The sequence below is a fragment of the Lathyrus oleraceus genome, chromosome 5 (assembly GCF_024323335.1).
Source record: "Lathyrus oleraceus cultivar Zhongwan6 chromosome 5, CAAS_Psat_ZW6_1.0, whole genome shotgun sequence".
NCBI lineage: Eukaryota > Viridiplantae > Streptophyta > Magnoliopsida > Fabales > Fabaceae > Lathyrus > Lathyrus oleraceus.
In genome coordinates this window covers 23121323-23132825 of record NC_066583.1, presented here as the reverse complement: position 1 = coordinate 23132825, position 11503 = coordinate 23121323, and the positions used below count along the sequence as shown (strand labels likewise).

General features: G+C 38.2%; 1 non-coding gene across 1 annotated transcript; it reads right to left on the bottom strand.

Moving 5' to 3' along the window:
- Nucleotides 1-7092: 7092 nt before the first annotated feature.
- On the bottom strand, nucleotides 7093-7199 carry LOC127088703 (small nucleolar RNA R71). The gene has a single exon (XR_007790529.1). It is a non-coding gene; the product is annotated as a small nucleolar RNA R71 (small nucleolar RNA).
- Between the last annotated feature and the right edge of the window lie 4304 nt (nucleotides 7200-11503).

Here is an 11503-nt window from a genome sequence, read left to right as displayed (position 1 = left end):
GGCATAACTTTTGATTCAAAACTCCAAATTGGTCCACTCTTTTTGCAAAATGCTCCTTGTGACCAATACTTTCCAAATGAATCATTTCCTTGCATGAAAGAAGCTCATATGATCACTTGTTCATACATGTGCAAAATGGAGGGAAATTCCATAATTCAAATTTGGTTGATGATGCAAGCAAATTACCAATTCAATGTTGATTATTGGATGTTTTTAAATGATTTCCAAGCTCAGCATGGCACTGTTCACGTGTAGCATGTGCATGCTAGCTCAATGTGCATTTTTGCATTTTTACTTAAATTCTCACTAATCATGTTTAGCCATTGCCTAATTGGATTTTCAGTGTGATTAACAGGTGATATAAAAGCAAAACCTTAACTATTTTGCAAAGGAGAAGCATTTCAGATCTCAAATTTCACATTCCCTCCAATTTTTCTCTCTCTTCGAATCTCTCAATTCTCCAAACAAACACCAGATTTTATTGCATAATCTTGATCATCATACTTCATTGATCAAGATTCAGCCATTACTTTGATCAATTCAGTCCAGATTCGTGCAGTTCAAGTGCAAACTCATGGCTATGGTTTTCTGAAATTGAGCTAGATTCAAGCTGCTTCAATTGTTGGTTCTTGTTCAAAGCTTCAAAGCAAGTATAGAGAAGTTGATCTGGAGCTGGAGAGAGATTGAACACGCGTGTACAGTAACTGCCATCTCAAGTAAGTGAAAATTCGATCCTCACCTTTTGATGTTTTATGTACATGATCATGTAGATCTTGCATTGCTGAGCACGCTGATATGATTAGTTTTGAATTTGGTTAAGATATGAGCACGTGGTGATGAATTAAAGTTTTGATGATGAATATGTTTGTGTTCGATCTGGAAAACCTAGCTTGAATAAGGTTAAATGAATGTGATATTTGGAATCCTGGTGGAAAGAGCTTTCGAACCATATATAATTTGTAAGATTCTGGAAAAAATTTCATGATGCTCCGCCGGAGACGGCCGGAGAAGACGGTTGCTCCGCCGTCTGGTTTTGTGCTAGGGTTTTGCCTTGTCATATGCTGACTGCGCGCTTACTTGTCCATTTCATTGGCCTGGATTCGCTTGACCTCGCTTGCATGTATGTTGACTTGCTGATTGTGCGCCAGCGCGTTTAATGAAACGCAGCGTTTCATGAGCGCTTTTGGATCCTTCCAGATGTGTGTTCGATCATTGGTTATGCATATTCTGATATTATTTGAATTGTTTCATTTTCCCTCCTATTTTCCATATTATTTCATATATTTTTGTTCATTTGAAAAAATCATAAAAAATAGTAGATTGATCCAAATTGAATCCAATTTTTTTTCCACAATCTTGTTTTAATGTCTAGTTTTTTATAGGATTTATTTCATGAATTGTTGGGTTCTGGATTTTTAATTGTGAATTTTTGATTGAACCTTATGCCAAATTGATATGTCATGATAAATGCCTTGTGAAATGCTATGTGTTGATCCAATTGATCTGAAATTTGGTGTGCTTAATCTTCACATGTGATATGATTTTTGAGAATTGGTTTGGAATTTTTATCATATGCCATCACTGTTTTGGACACATGAAGATGTAGTTGGACAATTTGTGTCACATCTTTTGCCTTGCATTTGTGCATTTTTGTTCATGCATCATTTGAAATCTTCTGGATTTGATTTTTTGCATGATGTTTGTTCATAACATGAGTAGCTTGCATAAACAATTTCATAGCCATTTGATGCATTTCTGTTTTTATTTGGATTTTCTAACTTGGATGTCCACTTTGTGCACATTTGTTTGCCTTTGCTTTACATTGATCATTTGATGCCTTTGCCTTGTGAATTGATGCAGGTCCTTTTGAGGATATCTTGTGGCATGTTTGAACTTGCTTTGTGCAAAAGATTGAGTTCTGTTTTCATCATTTGATTTGGTTTTGAACCTAGTCTTTGTACTAGTGTTTTGTACATAAACTAATTGTGCTTTGTGTTTCAGGTTTGGACATTTAGCATTGATGGTTGGTTTGATCTCATTTTGTGAGATACAAATGCCTTTGAGTACTAAATCTTGTTGTTTTGTAGATTCTAATTGATGCTCATTGCTTCACTTGAGTGCTTGAGCATTGTTCATTAAGTTGTGAATATTGGAAAGTTCCACTGTTTGTCTGTTGGTTTTCTGTCTGAGATATTAACAGTTTAGCTTTTGTACAAGTACATTAGTTGCTAGCTTTTAGCTTTTGCTTGAGCTTTGGATTATGGTTGATACACCACTTAGGTAGCTATTCTCTTACTCCATGTAGTCTGGAAGTCCTGTCACCTTTTTGGCAGGCATTTGGCTGGAAAGTCCTCCTTAAGAGGCTCTGTTTGTGATTGTTTACATTTGTGCCAAAGACCTCCAAGTGAGGCATGTTACTTGATAAGTCCTTCTAAGTGAAGAGGCAATTGACGGATAAAAGGGATTAGCAATCAATCCCCCGTTATTCAGTGAGTCGTTCATTATGCTCGCACTACGTGCTGATGCTTTTGAACACATACCCAAAATCTTTGTCCAGTGCGTGTCAAGTGGAATAGGATCCCACTTTCTGGATCCCCACGCTTTCTTTATCATGAGCTCACCCAGGCCAGGGTTAAGAGCATGAGGTCTCATCCTCATTCCCTATTTGATCAGCTTCACCCTAACTCTCAATGTTAGTGGTTAAGAGCTGCAAACCACCTTTGTACAGTTTGGCTTGTTTGTCGAGGTTGATATGACCCCTCTTGACTAAAGCCCACCCTTGGTTTGAAGCCTCTTGTTTGTATATAGCGTGTGATGATTGTTTGCATTGTTTGCTTTTGCATGTTTGCTTTTGACATTTGTTTGTTGTTTGGAGTCGGATCTAAGTCCATATATTGGCATTCTGTTTCCGTTGTGGTGTTTGGAGTCGGATCTAAGTCCATATATTGGCATTCTGTTTCCATTTTGTCTTCAGGAGTTGGGTGTAAGTCCATATATTGGCAGCTTGTTTCCTTTTCATTTGAGGATCTCCTTTGAGACTTTTTTATATTGCTTTTGCTCTTGTGCTTGCTTATTCCAAAGGAACTTACTTGGATCATCTATATGATCTCGAGAAAGGAACTCCTAGTGTGGTTTATCCCTTACCTCTCACCCTTTTTTATCATTTCTCCATCCTAACCCAAAACAAAACTATTTGTGCAAACATTTGACTTGTTTTCAACATTAGAAACCTAAGCCTTATGCTTTTGATTTTCAAACTTTCTTTTCATAACACTCATTATGAATTGAATCTCTAAGTCAACTTTGACCATTTTGTACATACTTCTAATTGGTTAATGCAACCCATTCAAATGTGCTTTTTTTGTGGTTTCAATGATCACTTCTTAATCGAATTTTTCATAACCTTTAGCTATTAGGTTTGAGTTATCTTTGTGGTAGATGTAATACTCACCTTTGTCCTTAGTGAGTGGACAATAAGTCTTCCATGCTTATTATAGGGCTAACCCCTCACTAGCATGTCGAAGCTATCCTCACATGGTGGACTTGTGGTTTTTCAGGTTGAGTTTTCTCCCTTTGATAACAAAAGACCTTAAGGCTTTTGGACCAATCAATCAACTCATTTGTTTTGAAATATTTTACCTGAACTACGAGGTTTTGATCCTTATCTTTCATGAGAGGGTACGTAGGTAATGGGTTCATCCATCCAAACACAAAATGTAAATAAACTTGTATATTCTTTTCTCATCTCTTCAATCATGTTTGCACAAATAAAATTTCATAAACAATAACCTTTGCAACAAGCGTGAAAAGGGCTCCCGAGGAGTACCTAGGATGCATTGGGTGCCTAACACCTTCCCATTGCATAACCAACCCCCTTACCCAGATCTCTGACCTTCTTTTACTAGTTTTGTTTGTAAAACTTTTAGGTTTTTATTCGCTTTCTAACCTTTCCTTTGGATAAATAGAAGTGCGATGGCGACTCGACTTTGTATAATTTACCTTGGATTTAGTCAATATCTCCAATGGTAACGAATACACCGCTACAAAAAGCTACTTTGTTCATCCTATACCTTAGCGGAGGATTTTCTTCGTGACGTATCTTCACATTTCATTTGTTCTTGATGGGATTTTTTTTTGATATTTTAGTATTTAATCATCTCCTACCTTGAATGTTCGGGAGTTGTTGCTATCCACACATTCAGGTTAGAGAAGATTAAATATGGGCAGCTGTCATACCCCAAAATTCACCCTACCCTTCACAAAGTTCATCTAGGTCACTAACCTTAATCATATGCATGGACTTATAGACATTTCATTTCATATGCATAATCATGGTCCAATACAAGAGGACATGTATCTCGGATTCCAAGCTTTGTGCTTGCACCTAGTAGGAGCTAGGTTTTCTCTGCAGCTAAAGGTAGCTCAAACAATCAAATCCTAATTGGAGGTATCTCTTGGAGCTTATGTATGTACGTCAACTTTGGAGATTCAACTATGACTTCTTGGCGAAACAAAACCTTAATCTGGGGATCCTCACTTAATAATATTTCCACAAACCCTAATCTCATTTGGTTCTTCATCACCCATTGTGCTTGATTTTGTTTGGTCAAGCTTCCTCCTACAACCTCATTCATTGGCCATTCATGTTTGTTTCCTTGGTTTTGATTCCATTGGCTTTCATGATCTCCACTGTGCATCTCATGTTTGTAACCTTTGATTCTAGTCTAAATCCTTAGCCCCACAACTTTCATTTGATCATCTCCTCACGTTCATAACTTGCTCATAAGTCTGGTATCTGATAACACTAAAATTTACCGTATTTTCGACTTCGATTTCACATGCATTCTAGTTGTTTTATTGTTATTTTGTTGTGTTATTGCTATGTTTTCCTTTGTTTTCAGGTTTTTACTTTAATTGGAGCCCCGATCGAGAAAAGGAGTGAAAAAGAGCTAAAAACCCTAAAATACAGCATTTTGTACTTGTGGCCTACCCCATGGTTGGCGCCATAGACCCTGCCATGACGTGTCCAAGCTCAACTTCCCTCAACTGCCATGTTCCCCACTACTTCCACTAAGGCGCCTCAGATTGGCCTTGTGGCGGGCGCCATGGCCTTGTGGCGGGCGCCATGGCCTTGTGGCGGGCGCCACAAGAGGAAAAGTTTTCCCTCCCATTTTCAAGTTGAAGGGCGTCCTTGTCATTTCCATCTTTTTACTTGCTTATAAATAGAAACTCGAAATCACTTTTACAATCATCCAAACTTAGAACAGAGGCAAAATCAGAGCAACTTTGTTTCACTTAGGCATATATTCAGAATTTAAAAGTGGTAATCGTTTCACATTGGAGTGTTACCACAATTGTGTAATCAAGTCTGTGATAGAGTCTGTAATCGAGTTCGGAGCACTTTGGAAGGAAGTTAATCCTGCCGCCATTTTCATTTCCGCTTTGCAATTTATTCAACCCTCCGATTGGAGCAGGTTTTTATTACTTGTCTTTATCTTATTTATTTTCCCGCACTCGCTTTACTTTATTTATTTCCTCGCACTCGCTTTACTTTATTTATTTCCTCGCACTCGCTTTACTTTATTTATTTCCTCGCGCTCGCTTTACTTTATTTATTTCCTCACACTCGCTTTACTTTATTTATTTCCTCGCACTCGCTTTAAATTATTTATTTCCTCGCACTCGCACTACTTTTATTTACTTTCCGCACTCGCACTACTTTTATTTAAATTAATGCACTTTTACTTTACCATGTCTAACTAAATTTATAAGGTTAGAATGTAAGGATCGTAATTGAACCGATAATTCGTACAATTGTTCGTAGAAACACTTAAGGGCTATTTTAACTTTCAACTTAAGTTTTCCCGCACTTCAATTCCGTTGGGTAAGATCGAAAGTCGTCCAACGTCTATTTAAACTTAATTGTTTTTAACTATTTCAAAAACAGCGAAAGCGCTTTGTTTAGTTCATTAGGAGTTTTTAACTTAAGAAGAAAAGAGATTTTAAAACTGTTTTCGGACGCGTTTATAAGTTTAGAGTTTGGTTCGTGAGAACCTCTTTTGGTTAAGAAATCCAGGTTGTAATACTTTTCAACTTAGTCAAGATACTATATTTCTTAAAAATAGGTTTACTACTTTAACGCAATGCGCGCCTTTTTATAAGTGACAATAAGAGGGTTTGATTAGGGAGTACAACTCGGTTCTGAATACGCGAAAGCGACAGTTCCTGTTAAATTAGTTCTTTTCAAAGTAGGAAACATTGCCCATAAGTAGTTCTGTTAGTAAGTACTTAGATTATTAATTGATTACGTGAATTACATTCGACCCTGTCTTTATTAATTGAACTTTATTCAATACTTTACTTTTCCTTGCACATCCAAAAAACACTTATTTTGATTGCCTTTGATAAACACCATAACAATAGATAACGATAGATTGACACTTGTTCTCTGTGGATTCGACAATCTTTTATATTACTCTGACGCGTTCGTATACTTGCGAAACACCGCATCAAGTTTTTGGCGCCGTTGCCGGGGATCAATTTCGTCAAATTTCATTTCCCTGTTGTTATATCGTTTAGACTTAGGCTATTTCCTGCCGGTCAATGCGAAGAACTCGCAGCACCAGAAGTTTAAGCTTAGTATACCCTCTGGCGGAACCTGAACGTTACGCTCGCGCACGTTTATTCTTTCATAGAATTAAGAGAGCTATGGCCGAAGATCAAAACCAAAGACCTCTTAAGGACTTCGCTCAACCATCCAATGAAGAACCTAGTTCTAGTATAGTAAACCCAACCATCCCAACTAATAATTTTGAACTTAAACCTTCCCTGTTGCAACTAGTGCAACAGAGACAATTCTCAGGTCTCGCTACTGAGAACCCAAACCAACATTTAAAAATATTTCTTCAATTAGCAGACACTTTTAAAACCAATGGAGCTTCTCCTGAGGCAATACGTTTAAGATTATTTCCTTTTTCCCTCAGAGATAAAGCCCTATCATGGTTAGATTCCCTTCCATCCAATTCCATTACGACTTGGTATAACCTTAGAAGAGTTTTTCTTGCTAGATATTTTCCCCCGAGTAAGACCGCCGTTCTTCGAAACCATATAACTAGATTTACCCAAAACCAAGGAGAATCGATGTTCGAAGCTTGGGAGAGATATAAAGAGTTGTTACGAGCATGCCCACATCATGGTTTAGAAAATTGGTTAATCATTCAAGCCTTCTATAATGGACTTCACTATAACACGAAGATGACCATCGACATTGCCGCAGGCGGTGCTCTGATGAACAAACCTTATCCTGAAGCTAGTGCCCTCATCGAAGATATGGCTCAAAACCATCAATCATGGGGATTCGAACGAGCGACAGTAGAGAAGAAGGAAGCCCAAGGAGGAGTGCATGAACTAAGCTCTATAGACATGATGCAAGCTAAAATGGACGCATTAGCCCTTAAGGTCGAGCATATCTGCATAAACCCGAATATTGTAGCCGCAGTTTCGTTGGATTGTGAGATATGTGGAACCAAAGGACACCAATCTGCAGAATGTAGTCTATTAAACGAAACCCACTCTGAGCAAGTGAACTACACCCAAGGGAACCCATACTCGAATACCTATAACCTTGGATGGAGGAATCACCCGAACTTCTCCTATAAAAACAATAACCCTATCCAAAATAATGCACCTCCGAGACCTAGTTATCAAGCCCCCTAGATCAAATCAACCTATGCAACCTGTACCACCAAAGCCGAGCCTTGAGAAAATTATGGAAAATTTTATCACCGCTCGAACCCAACAAAACAAGGAGTTCATGAACCAAAACATTCATGTTAACGAATTGATTACTCAGTTAGGAACCAAGGTTGACCAAATAGTTACTCATACCAAGATGCTTGAAACCCAGATCTCTCAGGTAGCTTTAAACCAAGCCCCTCAGACTACACCTGGAGGACAATTCCCTGGACAACCTCAATAAAATCCGAGAGGACAAGCCAATGCCATTACCCTACGAAGTGGGAACGCTTATGATGAGCCACCAAACCCTAGATTGAGTGATCCCGAAACTTCTAAGGAATGTACCAAGCCCCCAGACGAAGTAAAGGAACCAGAGGAATCTGAAAACCAGGAAGGTCGAGAGAAAGGAGAAGAACCTAAAGATAAAACTTACATACCACCCCCGCCGTATAAACCACCTATACCCTATCCGCAAAGACTCAAACAAACCCAGATCAATAAACAGTATCAAAAATTTATTAAAGTTATAGAAAAACTTCATGTAGAAATCCGTTTCACAGAAGCCATCACCCAAATACGTTCTTATGCAAAGTTTCTCAAAGACATCCTTACAAACAAACATAGACTCGACAATCCGAAGCCTTTGGAATGTAATGCTATTTCCGAGGACAAATTAGCAAAGAAAGATAAAGATCCTAGAAATTTCTCCATTCCTTGCCTTTTGGGTAATCATGTCATCGAAAAAGCTTTTCTAGACTTATGAGTTAGTGTGAGCCTAATGCCTTTAGCAGTTTGTGAGAGGTTAAACTTAGGAGAATTACAGCCCACTAAGATGTCACTTCAGTTAGCCGATAGATCTGTTAAATATCCGATAGGCATTTTAGAACATGTTCCTGTTAGGATAGGTCAGTTATTTATCCCTACTGATTTTGTTGTCATGGACATCAAAGAGGACAATGATATACCAATCCTTCTAGGTAGACCATTCTTATCGACTGCAGGAGCCATAATAGATGTCAAGAAAGGAAAGTTGACATTTGAGGTAGGTGACGAGAAAATAGAATTTATACTTTCGAAATTTCTTATGGCACCTGTGATGGGAGACTCGTGTTATGCCTTAGATATCATTGATGAATGTGTTAGAGAATTAGAACAAAAAGAAATTATAAAAACAATTAAGTTACCATCAACTCTCATTAGGGAAGATGATGACTTTAAGAAACCCTACATCAATGATAACCTTTACGAATGTTTATCCCTTACTCCAGATCCTATGTCATGCCCTAAGAAACCAACCTTAGAACTTAAGGAACTTCCTAAGAACCTGAGATATGAGTTCCTCGATGAAAAGATGAACCGTCCAGTTATAGTCAGTGCTACCTTGAGCCAAGAGGACACGAACCAACTTTTAGACGTTTTACGAAGATATCCCTCAGCCTTAGGATATAATATCTCTGACCTAAAAGGTATAAGCCCATCCGTATGCATGCATCGGATTTCGCTCGAAGAAGATTCAAAACCCTCCATGGAACATCAGAGAAGAATAAACCCTATAATGAGTGATTTTGTTAAAAAGGAAGTTCTTAAGTTACTTGAGGCAGATATCATCTACCAGATCTCTGATAGTAAGTGGGTGAGCCCTATGCATATAGTACCTAAAAAGGGAGGCATCACAGTCGTACAAAACGATAAGGGCGAACATGTAGCAAAACGTTTAGAAGGAGGATGACGGACGTGTATAGATTATAGAAAATTAAATAAAGCAACTAGGAATGATCATTTCCCTTTACCATTTATAGACCAAATGTTGGAGCGTCTAGCCAGACACTCTTACTTTTGTTATCTAGATGGATACTCTGGATTCTTCCAAATACCTATCCACCCCGAAGATCAAGAAAAAACTACCTTTACATGCCCTTATGGAACTTTTGCCTACAGACGAATGCCATTCGGCCTCTGTAATGCCCCAGCTACTTTCCAACGCTGCATGATGTCAATCTTTGCGGATTACCTAGATGGTATCATGGAAGTGTTTATGGATGATTTCTCGGTTTGCGGATTTGATTTCCATAATTGTCTTGCTAACCTTGAGAAAATCCTGGAGAGATGCGTGTAGGTGAACCTCGTGCTAAACTGGGAAAAGTGTCATTTCATGGTGACCGAAGGAATAGTTTTAGCACATATAGTTTCCGAAAAAGGTATAGAGGTAGATAAAGCTAAAATAGAAGTTATAGAAAACCTAAAACCACCAAAAAAATCAGAGAAGTCCGAAGCTTTCTTGGACACGCTGGATTCTATCGGCGTTTTATTAAGGACTTCTCCAAAATAACTAAACCTTTAACTGGACTTTTAATGAAAGATGCTGAATTCATTTTTGATGAAAAATGTAATGACGCATTTAATCTTTTAAAGCAAGTGTTAACCTCAGCACCCATTATGAAACCGCCCGATTGGTCGGAACCTTTTGAGATAATGTGTGATGCTAGTGATTATGCAGTTGGAGCCGTTCTAGGACAAAGGAAAGATAAAAATTACATGCAATTTATTATGCCAGTAGAACCCTAGATGCTGCCCAACTTAACTACGCAACAACTGAAAAAGAATTACTCGTTGTAGTTTTCGCTATAGACAAATTTAGATCTTATCTAGTAGGAGCAAAAATTATAGTTTACACCGATCATGCTGCCATTCGTTACCTATTAAGTAAAAAAGATGCCAAGCCCAGGTTACTCCGATGGATTCTATTACTACAAGAGTTTGATTTAGATATAAGAGATAAAAAAGGCATTGAAAATGTAGTAGCCGATCACCTTTCTAGGCTAGAACATCTAAAACCAGAACTAGTACCCATAAATGATGATTTCGCTTATGATAGACTGATAGCTAGAGTAGAAACCATTGAAGATAATAACCTAGATCCTCATGAGCACCCCCAAAATTCCTTAGAAATAAGTAACGTACCATGGTATGCAGACTTCGTTAATTACCTAGCTGCTGATATAGTACCCCCTGATCTTGACTACCACCGCAAGAATAAATTCTTCCACGATGTGAAAAACTTCTATTGGGACGAACCGCTCCTTTCCAAAAGGGGTAAAGATGGCATTTTTCGCCGTTGCGTCCCGGAAGAAGAGGTAAATAGTATTATCGAGCATTGTCATTCTGCACCTTATGATGGACATGCAAGCACCTCTAAGACATACTCCAAGATTCTTCAAGCTGGCCTATTTTGGCCTACCATGTGGCGTGATGTCTATGCTTGCATTGTCAAATGTGATAGATACCAACGCACTGGAAACATTTCAAGGCGTGATGAAATGCCTCTAAGAAACATTCAGGAAGTAGAACTCTTTGACGTATGGGGTATAGATTTCATGGGACCTTTCCCACTATCCTTAGCAAATAGGTATATCTTAGTAGCTGTGGACTATGTGTCTAAATGGATTGAAGCTATAGTTGCACCCACAAACGACACTAGGGTAGTAATCAAACTATTTAAAAACTATATATTCCCTAGATTTGGAACACCACGTTTAGTCATAAGCGATGGAGGATCACACTTTATATCGAGAATATTTGACAAACTTTTAAGAAAATATGGAGTTAGGCATAGAGTAGCAACACCATACCACCCACAGACTAGTGGCCAAGTAGAAGTATCTAATAGGGAGATAAAACAAATCCTAGAGAAAACTGTTTCTATTTCTAGGAGAGACTGGTCTCAGAAGCTTCAAGAAGCATTATGGGCCTATATAACCACTTTCAA